The sequence below is a fragment of the Mus musculus genome, chromosome 18 (genome assembly GCF_000001635.26).
Source record: "Mus musculus strain C57BL/6J chromosome 18, GRCm38.p6 C57BL/6J".
In the NCBI taxonomy this organism is placed as follows: domain Eukaryota; kingdom Metazoa; phylum Chordata; class Mammalia; order Rodentia; family Muridae; genus Mus; species Mus musculus.
The window spans coordinates 40,144,834-40,164,156 of record NC_000084.6 but is presented as its reverse complement, the minus strand read 5'-3'; positions in this window follow the sequence as shown (position 1 = coordinate 40,164,156).

The window sequence follows — 19,323 nt, the reverse complement described above, 5'->3', positions numbered from 1 at the left end:
CGTTATGGATGGTTGTGAGCCAACATGTGGTTGCTGGGATTTGAACTCCGGACCTTTGGAAGAGCAGTCAGGTGCTCTTACCCACTGAGCCATCTCACCAGCCCCAGCATAAGAACTTTTAAGGCCAGAGATTAATTCTAGTGGGAAAAGGAAAAAAAAATCGGACATCATCAAGGGTGAATAACTTTGAAATTTCTCAGACTTTCCAAATGGCAAACATAATAAAAGTCAGAAATGGCTGCCAAATAATGGGTTAGAGAAAAGTCTGAGACAGGTCTGTGTAACCTTAGGTTAAAACCCTAGGAATATTTAAAGGTCTATGTATTTAGTCACAAAAAGTTTCCTTTGATATTTTTCTTTGTCATGTCTTTTTTGCATTTAGTGTGGTTCTTCTTCTTCTTCTTCTTCTTCTTCTTCTTCTTCTTCTTCTTCTTCTTCTTCTTTTTTTTTTATCATGTAAAAATATTATTTGCATTGATTTTAAAGTCTGTAGCAGCTCTTTAAAGTTTTGCCCAAGGAAAGTGCCCCAAGTAAGGCCTGGTTGTTAGAACTATACCTACTCCATAGTTAAGGAACTCAGTCGCTTGTTTTCTTAGTTAGGGTTTTACTGTTGTGAACAGATACCATGACCAAAGCAACTCTTATAAAGGACAACATTTAATTAGGGCTGAATTACATGTTCAGAGGTTCAGTCCATTATCATTATGTCAGGGAGGCATGGCAGCATCTAGGCATGCCTGGGACTGGAGGCACATAGAGAGTTCTATCTTTCGTTCTGAAGGTAGCTAGAAGACTGATTCCTTTGTGGTTAGGAGTAGGGTCTCATTGCAGTGACACACTTCCTCCAACAAGGCCACATCTCCTAATAGTACCACTCCCTGGGCCAAGCATATTCAAATTACCATACTTGTAATTAGGTAATGCTGGCCAGGGTTGCACAGCTATGAAGTCAACTGCAATCTAAGGTTTATGTTCTTATATACCATATAGTGTCATTTCCTCTTTAGAGTAGTGGTTCTCATCCTTCTCAAAGCCGGGTCCCCTAGTACAGTTCCTCACTTTGTGGTGACCCCCAGTCATAAAATTATTTTGTTGCTACTTCATAACTGTAGTTTTGCTACTGTTATAAATTGTCTTGTAACTATGTTTTCCCATGGTCTTAGGTGACCCCTATGAAAGGGTCACTAGCACCTAAAGAGGTCATGACCACAGGCTGAAAACAGCAGCCTTAGACTGATAACTTGCACGGGCTATTGCGATTTGTTTTTAGACATCAGCATTTGTTGGTTCTAAGAGCTGCTCTGTCACTCCCCTTTCTGAACATGCAGCCTCTTACTCATGAAGGCTCCCACAGTTTTTAACTCACTGCCATTCACGACGAAACAGATACTAGACACAGAGGCCTGTTTCTCTCCACTCCTCATTTTGTTGGCTGCCCATTGATGACCAAGAAGATGTTTCAAGTAAGCAAGTGTAAATGGTAAACACCAGACTGTGCTTAATAAATGCTGAGCAGCAATAGAGGAAAGAATGTTTAGCTGAAACCCAGTAAATTTGGTCTGTAATCTGAGTGCCCAGGAGGCTGAATGCAAAGGATTGAGTTCTTGGTCAAGCTGAACTACATAGCCAGACCCTGCTCTAAATAAATCAATAAACAAACAAACAAATAAATAAAAATGATATTCAATATGAAAAACACCAGTATGCAGTACTGAATAGGCAATGGTTTTCTTTTTAATTTCTGTTGCCTTTATTATTTATGCGTGCATGTACTCATGTGTGTTCTCATGTTATGGTATGCATGCAGAGATCAGGGGACAACTTGATGCAACCAGTTCTCTCCTCCCATCAGCAAATCCCAGGTTTCTAACTCAGATCTTCAGTTTTGGCAACAAGCATCTTTACCCACTGAGCTATCACACCAGATGGGGTTAAGTTTTTAATATGGAAAACAGAAAATAGCTTTATTTAACGAGATCAAAAGCAAACTCCCAAGAATTTGTGTTATCAAAGTGCTGAAACAGTTTCCAAATAACCCTGATGTTTTTCCTAGACAGTGTGTTTTGTGTGGTCTCCTAAAGATCCTCTATTCAGTCTTCAGCCACACTATTATCTGCTTGCAACATCTTTGTCACAACCTACCTGCTTCCCGAGGGTTTCCAAATCTAGTTTAAGGCCTTTAAACCTACATACATAGGGATCAAATGCAGAAGTCCAATGCCTCTGGAATGGAGAGCATGGGATTTTAATCTCAATTTTTAAGTGAAAATCAGCATATGGGACACTTTAGCAAGAGTGAGAGGCCCTTGAGCCACATGGGTTTTATTACCCTAGAGCCCTAAGGGAGCCTTTCATAGCAATATTCCTTTTGTAATCCAGAAGAAGCCAAGCGACATTCCTACCATCCACAATTTGGAGGTAAGAGAAGAGAGAGGAAAGGCCATTAAAATCGAAGATAACTTAAAGCCTTTTATCTCTAGGTATCTCACCTCCACTAATGACGTCCTCTTAACAGTGGAGCCAGATCCATTTGTGTGGTCTCAAAGGGCCTGCATGGGCTGGAGGCCACTGGCCTCTGCAGCCTCCATTCCTATAACTGCCCAGGCCTTCACATGGGATGATCGCACACACTTGTTTTCCTCTACTTGGACCATTCTCTTCTGCTCATTCATAGACTTTTCTTATGGATTCCCCAAGAGTCCAACTAATCAACTTCCCTTAGGGAAGGAAGCCTTTGTTGACCCCTGGGACTCTAGTCTCCTGTCCAAATGCATTTGCTTCCCTGCTTGGCTTAAACGTGACAATTAATGAGGACATCACATTTAGTGTAACAGTCCTTGGTTGTCTATTTGTTTAGTCACTTGTCATCTGAAACACTTACCTCCGTTACTAGATTCCAACTTGTCTCACTTGCAAATCATTAACCACAAATGCTTACTTAGGCCAGTGCCCAGCACAGAGTAAGTGTTCAATAAATGTTAATAAATGTATGAATGAATTAGAGGGGTCCTGAGACAGCCAAATCAAGCCTCATTTAGAAAGGAAAAAACTGAAATCCAAGTTGTTTTACTGCCTTGCACAAAGCCCTCACAAACACAGAGATAAAACTCAAATCTTGTTACTCTCCCAGAATACTATTCTGTCCTGACAGGAAGTTCATAGGCTAGTGACTCATCACTGCAGAGGAAAAGCCATTCCTGGCAAGTTTCTCTGGGTCTTAATGAAGTTTCAAGCTTGAGTTTTATTGAGTACTCCCTTTCTTTAAAACAAGTCCCATAGTCTATGTTTGCTTCACCAATTTCTCAGCTGCTGGATCCAATGTTAATTTTCAAGAAGAGATAATGTGGCAGTTTGGCAAGGCTCTGCTGAGCTAGTGAGCATTTAATAGCATCACAGATGGAATCATTTGCATGTGGGAGGGGGAATTTTTTTCCCTAGGATTTTGGCCCAATTAAAAGTTTATCAGTTCAAACCAGGTTACCAGTTACAGCAAATAGAAAGCTATACTTTCTCCATCATATTCCACCTTTTCCTTACTGCATTTCTCACTTGCTTTCCTCTCAATCGGATGCACTGAGGAATATTTAGTAGCCACTAAAAATGGAACAGCTACAAAAACCTTTCATAACTTCCCAGCACATTACATGGGCTACAAGTTCTAAGAGGGCCAACAGACACAACAGTCCTCTTATTATTTTTTTCTTCTTCTTGCTGCCTGTGGGAGAGTTCATGTCAGGCGAGTATTAAGTGCCTCCTTAAGCTAGACACATTTGTGAATGTGAATAGGACATGGCCCCCTTCCTTGAGGCATCCCAGAAAGGCAGGGAAAGGCATACAATAAAGCCAGTTCTGAGCAAAGTTCTAAGTACAATTGATGGAGGATTCTAGGCAGGAAGGAAGTAAGCCAAAAGGCCATATTCAGCTGTCTGTCTCAGGATTATTTTACCATAAATGAGAGAGAATAAATTGATTTGCCTCCTATTAAAAAAAACAGTAGTCTAGCAGACTGTCATTTTAGGTGGGCTATTTTAATTCTCCATATTTATATATATTTAAACAATAGTTAGCTACACAGTCTTTCATTAGTACAGTAGCCAGCCTCCAAGAGTGTTCATGATTCTCAATAGCTCTGGTGGCTTTTTGCTATATTGACCCAGCTGGCTTGGTTAGCCATTAGTCTAGAGTAGAAACTGTTGAAAAGCTTCTGTAAAGTCCCAAAAGAAGTCACAGCTCAAATTTACCCTGTCTTGGATTGATCATGAGGATACTCAAGCAACCCTACAGACAGGCCTAAGTGGTAAGGAACAGAAGCATCCTGTCAGTAGTCAGTGAGAAGTTGAAACGGTCTCAACAGCCACATGGCATCCATAGGCAGTCCTCAGATGAATACCACCCAACATGTGAAGCACCTCAGCTACATTTTCACAGAGGTCCCTATGCCACAGAGCCACGCCTAAATTTTTGGTTCACAAAAACTCAGATAATAAATGTTTGTTTGCTTCTTTGGTTTTTAAAGCCATTATGTTTTGGTACAATTTGCCAAATGAATTACTGAAAAGATTGAAGAAACAGTTTTAATTCAAACCATATAGCCACTTTGGTATGGTTGAGTTGAGGCCACCATAAACCTGTAGATGTTCAAAGGAAGGGCAGAAAAAAAGAGGGAAAGAGAGAAACAATGAGTTTCAGAAATGTCTTGCTTACAGCAGAGAAGTGAATACCTTGGGAGCTCTAGAACTGTTGCCTGGCTAGCGTTGTGTCAGAGTTGCCTCATCAGATTCAGGAGCTCATTCTGAAGCAGCAGAGGCAGCAGCAAGGAAGATGGATCATCAAACACAACAAATCCACCCAAAGCCCTCTTTAGCAGTCAGAAATTCCACAGCTAGCATCTGCAATGGGCTTCACTCAGATGAAGTGCTCCTCTCTGGCTGTTTGGTCCTGATGCTGGCTGAATAATGATTGTTGTTGAAATACTTCTTTCACTTAGTAACAAACATTCATGAATGGGCTGTGTTACTATTCTTAATGTCCCCCATTAAGAACTGACTCATTTTTAAAAGCAGGTTGTATACCGTAGATGTGGATCTGGTACACTAGGAAGCACAGCTAACTCTGTAGCACTGCACAGCATGCCAGTCCATAGTGATGCTCTCAGGAAGCTGACCACTGACATAAGCAAAAGATACAGGGAGGAGAGGGAAGAAGGCATTTCGATTTCTTTTAGTTCAGCGTTGCTCTCTCCTATGTAGCCCTGGGTCTTCTGCTTGTAGAGTTAGCCTGTGTAATACCATATTGGTCTTCTGAATCGAGAATCACTTCCTTGTGCTATTTTCTAAAGGGAAGTAACGATGGGGCATGCCTAGTAACAGTTGCTTTAGTACTCAAGTAGATATTATTCATGAAAATGCCTTGCTCGTGACTCACCGCAATTGTACTTATTCTTTTTAATGCATTCTAGAAGCAGATAACATGGGCTTTGATTACAACCTCAACAACTGCTTATTTGAAAAAAAAAAGTTCATAAGATGGTTGTGAGGATTGGAGGAGTTAAAGTACAGAAGTCTTATCTTTTGCATGCCATGGTCCCAGCCCCAAGCAAATAGCCAGGTCTGTATGAGATGTCTCATTACTAAAAGTTAACATGGAGACCAGATGTTGCTACTCTGAATAATTTATAACATCCTCATCACAGGAAATTTTTCAGTGGATTTTTTTTTTCCTTGTGTTCTAGTCAATTTGCTCAGAGTCGGCTTCCAAGGCCTTAGGCTCTCTGGAGGTGAGGGATGAGCTGCAGTTCTTATAGTCTTCTAGTTTACTCCTACAGTAGTATTCTTATACTATGGTATGTGTCTGTCTTTGTATATCCAAACACATCACCTCCAAATGTAAAGAATTAGATGATGATAGATAGATAGATGATAGATAGATAGATAGATGATAGATAGATAGATGATATGTAGATGATAGACATGATAGATAATAGTTGGCTAGATACATGATAGATAATAGATTAGTTAGTAGGTAGATGACAAGTGGAGGTGATAGAGGATAAATAGATGATAGACAGATAATAGATGATATGTAGTTAATAAACATGATAGATAATAGAGGGATAGATTGATGATACATAATAGATTAGTTAGTAGATAGATGACACATGGAGATGATAGAGGATAAATAGATAAATAGATAGTAGATAGCTAGATAGTAGATGATAGATAGATAGATAGATAGATAGATAGATAGATAGATAGATAGATGATATGTAGATGATAGACATGATAGATAATAGTTGGATAGATACATGATAGATAATAGATTAGTTAGTAGGTAGATGACAAGTGGAGGTGATAGAGGATAAATAGATAAATAGATAGTATACATATATATATATATATATATATATATATAGATAGATAGGATGGTAAATATATAAATTATAGGTACATAGCTGATATATACATGGAAACACATGTTCAAATAGCCTATGTGTGTATATAGCCAGTAGCCAACAAAAGTGTGCAAATGTTTCTTCCTTAGCAGAATATGGACTTAGCTGACATCAGTGGGAGGGGAGGGAGGCTTGATGCCCCAGCACAGGGGGATGCTAGAGGGGTGAGGTGGGAGTGGGCGAATGGATGGAGGAGCACCCTCTTAGAGACAAAGGGGAGTGGAAAGGGGGATGGGATGGGGGATTGGTAGTGGGATAATCAGGAATGAGGATATCATTTGAAATGTAAACAAATAAAATGATTAATGAAGAGAGCTCAGAGGGTACAGGCGCTTGACAATCTGGGTTGTCACCCTATCTACTGAAGAATTTAAACTGGTTCATCTGGAGCAAATATAGAGATTCTACATGGGGCCTCACAGAGAGACTACACATACAATATGAGGCTTACCTGGTAAGGGTCTTGCTTACTTTTTACAATGACTGTGCATGCTGAAGAGACTGCGTTTTGGAACCCAGGTTAAACGCAGGGAATCAATAGAGTGCTACCAAGTCGATGTCTGCTGCCTGCTACTCCACCTCTGGTCTCTTGCTCTTCTGGTTTGATCCCTAGCACTGACCTATCCCTTCCCCTCCTCAGGATCTCAAAGGCACTCAGTTTATGCCACTACACACCGGCTTATGTAGTTCCTAAAACTGCCACCTCTGCTGTGCTCCAGTGTCGCTCATCCCAGCCTTCCTTCTGTCCTGCCATTGACCTTGTGGTACGCAGTGTGGTACCACACCATTCCATGCTCATGCATCAGATCATAGCTCAGAATATCCCAGAAACCCTCCCTGACCAACCCATGCAAGGTTTTTTTTTCCTCTTAGACTTAAGTTTTGTTTTCATTTTTCTTGTTTGCCTGTTATATTTGTTTAAATGATCCATTATTAATTTGTTTGCTTTAGTAAAGTTAGTATCCATAGGTGCAAAGATTCTTCTCTGGACATCCTTGTCGAATGCAGTTAGTATGTATATCCTTGACTGCATCCATTCAAAGAACATGCTTTGAGTGGATGCAGTTTTCAGTTTTTTCTGTGGTACTTTGTTATTGATCCTATTCACCTGAAGCTATCTTCTTTTCACCTTGTCATACACGCACACAGTTTTCACCCCTACTCCGTATAAACTTATGGAATAAGTAGATATATCACATTTTCCTTATGCCTTCTCCAGGGATGGATACCCATGACTCTTGGATACTTCAGATTTTTCTATGAAAACCTTTACACATTCATAGGCCTGGGAAAATTTCACTGCCATGTGGACATGGGCCCCAGAGCAGCACCAGCACACCACTGGGTGTATGACCAGTAAAAGCTGTTTCCAACTAGTTAGGCCCAAGTACCATATCAAAACAGAAGAGATCTAAACCCCACTGCCAGTACACAGAGTGTCTGGTATCTCCAATCATCGATGGCTTCCAGCTTCTAGCTTCTGTTGGTTTTAATGTGTCTAGAATAATATTTAATTGGTCTAATCATTTTTTTTTACTATTGCGATTTTAAGCAGCAAAATCACAGTTTTGTCAGCTTTGTGTGTGTGTGTGTGTGGGGGGGTGGAGTAGGGGTCTCTTTCTCACTAAATTTTCTACTCAGATCGTGTACCAATTTCCAATCTTTTTCTTCTTGATTTTCAAGGATTTTTTTTACATACTTTAGAAGATACTAGTCTTTGTTTATCTCAGTTTTACAAATATTTTCTCACACTGTCAGGCTTTTGTCAAACGCATCTATAGTGTCAGTCAATGACAGAAATCCTTTTTATTTATTTATTTTTTTTGGTACTAAATTCCATCACGTTTCAAGCCTGAAAGTGTGTGGTTTAGAAGTTGGTTTGGGTATGTCTGTTCTCTGAGTTGGTCTTATTGTTCTCGACATGCATAACTTTCTTCCCTTCATGCATGGGAGGCAGCTGCCAACTGCCCCAAGATTACTCTGGCCCAGCTTTGCAAGGAAGCTATCAACTTCCACAGAAGTGATCCTACTTGCCTGGCTTGGGCCTAACTGCCAACAGTGGATAATCACTAAAGGGTGAGTCCTGCTTACTTGGAAGGTAAGCAACAAGACAGATTAACCGTACATTACACACAGGAGTTGGGAATAGGTGGTTTCTTAAAGGAATATCAAGGTAGCATTTTTAAAGGCAGAGAAAGAAGTGCTGGACAGACACATGGATGTTCATTATAAAATGCAATTGCTTTTCTTTCTTTTTTGTTTAATATTTTTATTAGGTATTTTCCTCATTTACATTTCCAATGCTATCCCAAAAGTCCCCCATACCCTCCTCACCATTCCCCTACCCACCCACTCCCACTTCTTGGCCCCGGGCCTTCCCCTGTACTGGGGCATATAAAGTTTGCAAGTCCAATGGGCCTCTCTTTCCACTGAGGGCCGACTAGGCCATCTTTTGATACATATGCAGCTAGAGTCAAGAACTCCAGGGTACTGGTTAGTTCATATTGTTGTTCCACCTATAGGGTTGCAGATCCCTTTAGCTACTTGGGTACTTTCTCTAGCTCCTCCATTGGGGGTCCTGTGATCCATCCAATAGCTGACTGTGAGCATCCACTTCTATGTTTGCTAGGCCCCGGCATAGTCTCACAAGAGACAGCTATATCTGGGTCCTTTCAGCAAAATCTTGCTAGTGTATGCGATTGTGTCAGCGTTTGGAAGCTGATTATAGGATGGATCCCTGAATATGGCAGTCTCTAGATGGTCCATCCTTTTGTCTCAGCTCCAAACTTTGTCTCTGCAACTCCTTCCATGGGTGTTTTGTTCCCAATTCTAAGGGGCAAAGTGTCCACACTTTGGTCTTCGTTCTTCTTGAGTTTCATGCGTTTAGCAAATTGTATCTTATCTCTTGGGTATCCTAAGATTCTGGGCTAATATCCACTTATCAGTGAGTACATATTGTGTGAGTTCCTTTGTGATTGGGTTACCTCACTCAGGATGATGCCCTCCAGGTCCATCTATTTGCCTAGAAATTTCATAAATTCATTCTTTTTAATAGCTGAGTAGTACTCCATTGTGTAAATGTACCACATTTTCTGTATCCATTCCTCTGTTGAGGGGCATCTGGGTTCTTTCCAGCTTCTGGCTATTATAAATAAGGCTGCTATGAACATAGTGGAGCATGTGTCCTTCTTACCGGTTGGGGCATCGTCTGGATATATGCCCAGAAGAGGTATTGCGGGATCCTCTGGTAGTACTATGTCCAATTTTCTGAGGAACCACCAGACTGATTTCCAGAGTGGTTGTACAAGCTTGCAATCCCACCAACAAGGGAGGAGTGTTCCTCTTTCTCCACATCCTCACCAGCATCTGCTGTCACCTGAATTTTTGATCTTAACCATTCTGACTGGTGTGAGGTGGAATCTTAGCGTCGTTTTAATTTGCATTTCCCTGATGATTAAGGATATTGAACATTTTTTCAGGTGCTTCTCTGCCATTCGGTATTCCTCAGGTGAGAATTCTTTGTTCAGCTCTGAACCCTATTTTTTAATGGGGTTATTTGATTTTCTGGAGTCCACCTTATTGAGTTCTTTATATATGTTGGATATTAGTCCCCTATCTGATTTAGGAGAGGTAAAGATCCTTTCCCAATCTGTTGGTGGTCTTTTTGTCTTATTGATTGTGTCTTTTGCCTTGCAGAAGCTTTGCAACTTTATGAGGTCCCATTTATCGATTCTTGATCTTACAGCACAAGCCATTGCTGTTCTATTCAGGAATTTTCCCCCTGTACCCATATCTTCAAGGCTTTTCCCTACTTTCTCCTCTATAAGTTTCAGTGTCTCTGGTTTTTTGTGGAGTTCCTTAATCCACTTAGATTTGACCTTAGTACAAGGAGATAGGAATGGATCAATTCGCATTCTTCTACATGATAACTGCCAGTTGTGCTAGCACCATTTGTTGAAAATGCTGTCTTTTTTTCCACTGGATGGATTTAGCTCACTTGTCAAAGATCAAGTGACCATAGGTGTGTGGGTTCATCTCTGGGTCTTCAATTCTATTCCATTGGTCTACTTGTCTGTCGCTATACCAGTACCATGCAGTTTTTATCACAATTGCTCTGTAGTACAGCTTTAGGTCAGGCATGGTGATTCTACCAGAGGTTCTTTTATCCTTGAGAAGAGTTTTTGCTATCCTAGGTTTTTGTTATTCCAGATGAATCTGCTGTTTTCCCTTTCTAATTCGTTGAAGAATTGAGTTGGAATTTTGATGGGGATTGCATTGAATCTGTAGATTGCTTTTGGCAAGATAGCCATTTTTACTATATTGATCCTGCCAATCCATGCGCATGGGAGATCTTTCCATCTTCTGAGATCTTCTTTAATTTCTTTCTTCAGAGACTTGAAGTTCTTATCATACAGATCTTTCAATTCCTTAGTTAGAGTCACGCCAAGGTATTTTATATTATTTGTGACTATTGAGAAGGATGTTGTTTCCCTAATTTCTTTCTCAGCCCGTTTATTCTTTGTGTACAGAAAGGCCATTGACTTGTTTGAGTTAATTTTTTATCCAGCTACTTGATTGAAGCTGTTTATCAGGTTTAGGAGTTCTCTGGTGGAATTTTTAGGGTCACTTATATATATTATCATATCATCTGCAAAAAGTGATATTTTGATTTCTTCCTTTCCAATTTGTATCCCCTTGATCTCCTTTTGTTGTTGAATTGTTCTGGCTAGGACTTCAAGTACAATGTTGAATAGGTATGGAGAGAGTGGACAGCCTTGTCTAGTTCCTGATTTTAGTGGGATTGCTTCCAGCTTCTCTCCATTTACTTCGATGTTGGCTACTGGTTTGCTGTAGATTGCTTTTATCATGTGTAGGTATGGGCCTTGAATTCCTGATCTTTCCAAGACTTTTATCATGAATGGGTGTTGGATTTTGTCAAATGCTTTCTCTTCATCTAACGAGATGATCATGTGGTTTTTGTATTTGAGTTTGTTTATGTACAGGATTATGTTGATGGATTTCCATATGTGGAACCATTTCCACATCCCTGGGATGAAACCTACTTTGTCAGGATGGATGATTTTTTGATGTGTTCTTGGATTCAATTAGCGAGAACTTTATTGAGGATTTTGCATCAATATTCATAAGGGAAATTGGTCTGAAGTTCTATATCTTTGTTGAGTCTCTTTGTGGTTTAGGTATCAGAGTAATTGTGGCTTCATGGAATGAGTTGGGTAGAGTACCTTCTCTTTCTATTTTGTGGAATAGTTTGTAAAGAACTGGGATTAGATCTTCTTTGAAGGTCTGATAGAACTCTGCACTAAACCCATCTGGTCCTAGGCTTTTTTTGGTTAGGAGACTATTAATGTCTGCTTCTATTTCTTTAGGGGATATAGGACTGTTTAGATTATTAACCTGATCTTGATTTAACTTTGGTACCTGGTATCTGTCTAGAAACTTGTCCATTTCATCCAGGTTCTCCAGTTTTGTTGAGTATAGCCTTTTGTAGAAGGATCTGATGGTGTTTTGGATTTCTTCAGAATCTGTTGTTATGTCTCCCTTTTCATTTCTGATTTTGTTAATTAGGATGCTGTCCCTGTGCCCTCTAGTGAGTCTGGCTAAGGGTTTATCTATCTTGTTGATCTTCTCAAGAACCAGCTCCTCAATTGGTTGATTCTTTGAATAGTTCTTCTTGTTTCCACTTGGTTGAGTTCACCCTTGAGTTTGATTTTTTTTTTCTGCTGTCTACTCATTTTGGGTGAATTTGCTTCCTTTTGTTCTACAGCTTTTAGGTATGTTGTCAAGCTCCTAATGTGTGCTCTCTCTAGTTTCTTTTTGGAGGCTCTCAGAGCGATGAGTTTTCTTCTTAGAAATGCTTTCATTGTGTCCCATAAGTTTGGGTATGTTGTGGCTTCATTTTCATTAAACTCCAAAATGTCCTTAATTTTTTCTTTATTCCTTCCTTGACCAAGGTATCATTGAGAAGAGTGTTGTTCAGTTTCCACGTGAATGTTGACTATTATTTATTTTGTTGTTGAAGATCAGCCTTAGTCCATGGTGATCTGATAGGATGCATGGGACAATTTCAATATTTTTGTATATGTTGAGGCTTGTTTTGTGACCAATTATGTGGTCTATTTTGGAGAAGGTACCATGAGGTGCAGAGAAGAAGTTATATCCTTTTGTTTTAGGATAAAATGTTCTGAAGATATCTGTTAGATCCATTTGTTTCATAACTCTGTTAGTTTCACTTTGTCCCAGTTTAGTTTCTGTTTCCATGATTTGTCCATTGATGAAAGTGGTGTGTTGAAGTCTCCCACTATTATTGTGTGAGGTGCAATGTGTTCTTTGAGCTTTACTAAAGTTTCTTTAATGAATGTGGCTGCCCTTGTATTTGAAGCATAGATATTCAGAATTGAGAGTTCCTCTTGGAGGATTTTACCTTTGATGATTATGAAGTGCCCCTTTTTGTCTTTTTTGATGACTTTGGGTTGGAAGTCGATTTTATTAGATATTAGAATGGCTACTCCAGCTTGTTTCTTCATACCATTTGCTTGGAAAATTGTTTTCCAGCCTTTCATTCTGAGGTAGTGTCTATCTTTTTCTCTGAGTTGAGTTTACTGTAAGCAGCAAAATGTTGGGTCCTGGTTGTGTAGCCAGTCTGTTAGTCTATGTCTTTTTATTGGGGAGTTGAGTTCATTGATATTAAGAGATATTAAGGAAAAGTAATTGTTGCGTCCTGTTATTTTTGTTGGCATTCTGTTATTGTGGCTGTCTTCTTTTAGGTTTGTTGAGGGATTACTTTCTTGCTTTTTCTAGGACGTGGTTTCAGTACTTGTATTTTTTTCTGTTATTATCCTTTGAAGGGCTGGATTCGTGGAAAGATAATGTGTGAATTTGGTATTGTCGTGGAATACTTTGGTTTCTCCATCTATGGTAATTGAGAGTTTGGCCGGGTATAGTAGCCTGGGCTGGCATTTTTGTTCTCTTAGTGTCTGTATATCATCTGTCCAGGCTCTTCTGGCTTTCATCATCTCTGGTGAAAAGTCTGGTGTAATTCTGATAGGCCTGCCTTTATATGTTACTTGACCTTTCTCCCTTACTGCTTTTAATATTCTCTATTTATTTAGTGCATTTGTTGTTCTGATTATTATGTGTCGGGAGGAATTTCTTTTCTGGTCCAGTCTATTTGGAGTTCTGTAGGCTTCTTGTATGTTCATGGGCATGTCATTCTTTAGGTTTGGGAAGTTTTCTTCTATAATTTTGTTGAAGATATTTACAGGTCCTTTGAATTGAAAATCTTCATTCTCATCTACTCCTATCATCAGTAGGTTTGGTCTTCTCATTGTATCCTGGATTTCCTGGATGTTTTGAGGTAGGATCTTTTTGCATTTTCCATTTTCTTTGATTGTTGTGCTGATGTTCTCTATGGAATTTTCTGCACCTGAGAGTCTCTCTTCCATCTCTTGTATTCTTTTGCTGATGCTTGCATCTATGGTTCCAGATTTCTTTCCTTGGGTTTCTATCTCCAGCGTTGCCTCACTCTAGGTTTTCTTTATTGTGTCTACTTCCCTTTTTAGGTCTTGGATCGTTTTATTCAATTCCATCACCTGTTTGGTTGTGTTTTGCTGCAATTCTTTAAGGGATTTTTGTGCTTCCTCTTTAAGGTCTTCTACCTGTTTAGCAGTGTTCTTCTGTATTTCTTTAAGTGAGTTATTAAAGTCCTTCTTGATGTCCTCTACCATTATCATGAGATATGCTTTTAAATCCGGGTCTAACTTTTCAGGTGTGTTGGGGTGCCCTGGATTGGGCGAAGTGGGAGTGCTGGGTTCTGATGATGGTGAGTGTCTTGGTTTCTGTTAGTAAGATTCTTATGTTTACCTTTCGCCATCTGGTAATCTCTGGAGTTAGTTGTTATAGTTGTCTCTGTTTAGAGATTGTTCCTCTGGTGATTCCGTTACCCTCTATCAGCAGACCTGGGAGACTAGCTCTCTCCTCTGAGTTTCAGTGGTCAGAGTACTCTCTGCAGGCAAGCTCTCCTCTTACAGGGAAGGTGCACAGATATCTGGCGTTCGGACCTCCCTCCTGGCCGAAGATGAAGGCCCAAAACAGGACCTTTCCCAGAGGCTGTGTTGCTTTGGCCTGTCACAGAAGCTGTTCGCTTCTGCAGTGCACACTCTCACCTGTGCAGACTACTTTTGGTGGAGTCCCGGAACTAAGATGGCTCCTGCAGATGCTGAGGGAAAATCCTCCCGGGCTGGGCAGACACCTGTCCTCTGGCCGGGATCGTGGCTGGATGTCTAGAGCCTGAAAAGGGTGCTGCCTCAGAAGCTCTGTGGTTCCCGCCTGTCCCAGAAGCTGTTAGCTTCTGTAGTGCACACTCTCACCTGTGCAGACTACTTTCAGCGGAGTCCTGTAACCCGCAATTGCTTTTCTTATTGTTCATTAGATACACCACTATAGTATCCTCCTGATAACTCTCATACTTAAAAAAGTCTCAAACAGTTCTGAATGCCATACCCCACTCCTGGAAACTCTCTACGGCATGATCCCCAAATGGATTAGTTCATCCAGGAAGAGACCAAATCATTCAAGCCATTAATTCTCAAATGAGACCAGTGATTAGACTCACTAAGTGGGCTTTTTTTTTGTCTTTTTTAAAGTACAGACTTATAGACTTTTCTACAGCCCTTCTGGGATTAAACCTTGAAGAGTAGACACCTAGAAACTGCTTTAACACAGTATCAGTTGCCAGTTGCCAGATGGAGAATCACAATGAGAAGTACAATCCCTTCATTTCATATCCAAGAAAGCTGGAGCCTGGGAGAAACAAAGTAGATGTGGGTCCCTGGGCTACCAGGCTATGTGTGCACTTCTGCTCCTGGACATCAAACACCCTTTGACTCTTTTGCGAAGGAACTGTGAATATAAATATAATTACCTCAGGGTTTTGCCATTTGACAAACACATCAGGCTCTCATCTCTGTGCTTTATCTGGCCTAGAAATCCTTGAAGGCTTGCAACCATGGAAACAGAGCCTACAATCCACATCAAGTCTAGCCACAGCTGCCCTGGACCTTAGACAGCAATCTCCGGGCTTTAGGTGAAGGTATGCTGAGCTTCTTGTGCTGCCTCTTCAGCACTGCAGGTGTTCCAGAGGCAGATGCAAGAGTGAGCCTCTCCACTTGAGATCTTGGCTCTGCCACTCCCCAGGTGCATAGCCATAGGCTATGTGCTTCTTCCCTGACGTGGAGTTGCCTGTGTCTCTAGGGCTCTTAGTGAGGATGGAGGCCAGAACCTCACCGCAAAGGAAGTGCAGTAAACATCAGTAGTGTATCTTGCTTAACAAGTCCTGGGCAGTAATTCCTGAACAGAGCAATCCCTATAGGAAGGAACAAAGCATAACATCTGTCTACCTCCATGGCTTAGCCACATGAAGTTAAGAGACTTACAGTTAACATGCAGAAAGCTATGAAGTACCCCTATCTTCCAGAGATGGAATCTGTCTAGGAACAGAAACCACAACCCTAACTTGGCTTCTTATGTCTGTGGCAAGGACAGCTAGACACTCTGGTCCTGAGAGAAACACTCCCTCTCTGTAGCCATCCCTGTGTCAGACTGCCCCACAGAGAACGTAGAGGCAACACACACCAGCATAGGTCTTTGCCTTTCTTGGGTTCCAGATACAGGTTGTCACCCTGTATTGAGGAAGAATCACCTAAACCCTCAGTCCCGAACCACTATGCTGTATACTCTTCTATTTGATGTGTTGTTAAGAGCAGTCACCAGAGAGGTTTCAGGAAAACACAACACTATGTTAGTTACTGATCCTGGTGAAAGGAGGGATGTCAGGCCACACAGAGTGATGCAGAGGCAGATGGAAATGGTGAGTGACAGAATGATCACACTCTTTAATTACTGTAAATGGGGGACATGCAGGTGGACAGTTCAGGGTTAGCTACATTGGACAATTTTAGTGGGCTCTGGAATTTAGCCTGTCAATGGGATCATTAAGGGAACAGAATATTGTTTCATGGGCTGTACAAACCCCAATAGAGGGTTATGGTTCTGTGTTTGTTTCTACATCAAAGGCACACTCTTGGCTGGGTCCTCCACTCTGTAAAAATTGGCTAGCCTCACAAGAAGAGGTCTCTCACAAACCAGGAAGTAATTTTTTTAATATGTCAAAGTGATGTGTTAGATATGCAGAAAAATTTAAATGTTCACCATACACCCCAGAGCATAGACTAAGCTTGACAGCAAACTGTTTCTAATCACTGCTCAATCCACAGTGCGTCTTACTTTGTATACATTTCTCTGAGTTAAAATAGATCCTTAGTTAGGTGACTGTAGAAGCACAGGAACGAAGGCTATATAGCATGAAAAGATAGAGAGCCTATTATACAATGACCGGGAACAATTGCTATTTTGTGGAGTCCCTTTCTTGTCTCCATATTGCGAGCATGGGGCATAGAAGTCATAGTAAGTCATAATGAATCAGCTTCTCTAAGACATCATTCACTTTCCATCAACTCCCTGTGGCTTTCTACTTCTTTATGGTATTTTCTGTTTAGAAAGAGAATAGAATTTTTTTCTTTAACAATAGTTTATAAACTTGTTATGTAAAATGACATGTTTTTTGGGGGTGGGGGTTGATGGAAAACTATTTGAAAACAGCTGACATGTTTCTCCAGGTATTTCTTGTTAACCTCTTCACTTGTCACTACACTAACCAATCCAGGCAGAGAGAGAGAGAGAGAGAGAGAGAGAGAGAGAGAGAGAGAGAGAGAGAGAGAGAGAGAAAATATATGTAATATTCTAGGGAGACGGGAGAAGATACACAGCAAAAGTCTTACAAAAGTTAAAAAGATTGTTTCAACATTTTAATTTTTTAAAGCATAGCTTTTGTATTTCTAATGGTAGGAATGGGTGGGGAAGAGAAAAGCCTGCACACATAGAAGCAAACTTTCCTAGTCTCCCAGACTAGGAATTTGCTGAAGTTAGGAGTCCTTGAGGATAATCAAGAAAAGGAAGTAGCTTAGACAGTGAAATATATCTGTGAAAAGGATTATTAAGCCTCTCCAGTGATCCTATGCTAAGGTAGATACAATCCTATGGAGGGAGCCTAGGCTTGGAAGATCTAAAAAAAGGATATCGGCCAGCTTCTGGTTATGTCCTGGGTAAATATGATACTCTGAGTAGAAATTACTACATGGTACTTTTCAGGAAGATGGAAGGGTAGTGAAAGTTAAAGATCCAGGAAAGTCTGAGGAGAATAAGATGTTCGTCTATTATTACTATTTGTATACAGGCTTCCCTAAAGCTAATGCATTAAAGGGTAGAGGGGCAGCTTGTGGTGTTTATTGGAGGTGGGGCTTAGTAAAAGGAAGTGAGGACATTGAGGGTCATTGAGTCCCTTGAAGTGGACAAAGGGACTCTAGACTTTCCTCTGTCTCTCCTTGGTTTCTAGCTAAGCAGGTTCCTGCCATATTCAGCCTCACTGAGATATTTGCCTTCACATATGACCAGAGACAATGGGTCCAAGTGGTGTCAACTGAGAGTCCCTCAAACTTGAATTTGTGTGTGTGTGTGTACTCTCTTTAATTTTTTTAAAATATGTAAATACAGGACTTCAAAGAAAGACAATTATAGAAAAATACATTGACAAAACTTTAGGTTATAAAGGTATTTTGAAAACATATTGGTGATACAATAACACATACCATTTTAATGTATGAATCAAGTTATTAATATATAAATAACAATGAGTATAAACAATGTTTAGAGATAACTACATTAAGTAATACAATATGAAAGCCTTTTATTTATAACTAACTAAATAAAACTTTATGGCTGGCAAAGTCACAGATTCTATTAATACTGTTGTGGTTTTGTGTTGACATATAATTGAAGGAGTTAGTCATTTTAGTTGAAGGATAATGAATTTAACAATGTGGTTTCCCCATCAAAGTTCACTGATCTTCTGGATTTTACTCATGACTCTTCAGAGACTGCAAACCCTGTACCATACAGTTACTTCTTGATTGATCAATAGATTTAGTCCAAACCATTCCAGAACACCAAATTACAAAAAGGTAGGGATTATGAACACTCATATCACCCAAGACCTTACCATTTCATAAAAGGTCCAAGAGATGGAGAGTGTAGTTAGATCTGGACCAATCTATCTGCCAAACTGCTTTTGGGAGAACATAATTCTGGAAGGATATAAATGAAAAGATTCCAACTTGGCCAGGTCCTGCATTTAAAATTTTTATTTCTTTGGCAGTTTCATACACGTCTACTTACTCTCTCCTCCCACCGCCTTCTACCTTCTCCTCCACTCCATCTCTCCTGCCTACTTAACTTATTCCCAGATTCTTGACTTTTAGTTAGTTAGTATTACTCATTTTGTTTAATAGGACCATCTGGGTGGTTGTTGAGTTGAGACTATCCATGGATAGTTGATGCAAATATGAAAAGAAGCTAAGTGTCTCTGTTTCTAGATGATAAGATTCTATGCACATAAGACCCTAAAGATTCCACTAGAAGACACTTTGAACTGGTGGACACGTTCAGAAAAGTGGTGGGATTAAAAAAATGAATATGTGAAAATCAATAGCCTTTCTATGTACAAATTACAAACACACTGAAAAAGAAACAAGAAAACAATTTTCAACTGCAATACTCTCAGAGAAATAAAAAAAATAAATAACCTTAGAGTAAACTTAACCAAGGAGGCTGAAGACCTCTACAATAAAAACTTTGAAATTGTGAAGAAAGAAATTAAAAAAAAAAACACTAGAAAGTGCAAAGATCTCCTATGTTTATGTGTTGATAGAATTAATAATGTGAAACTGGTACACCAAAAC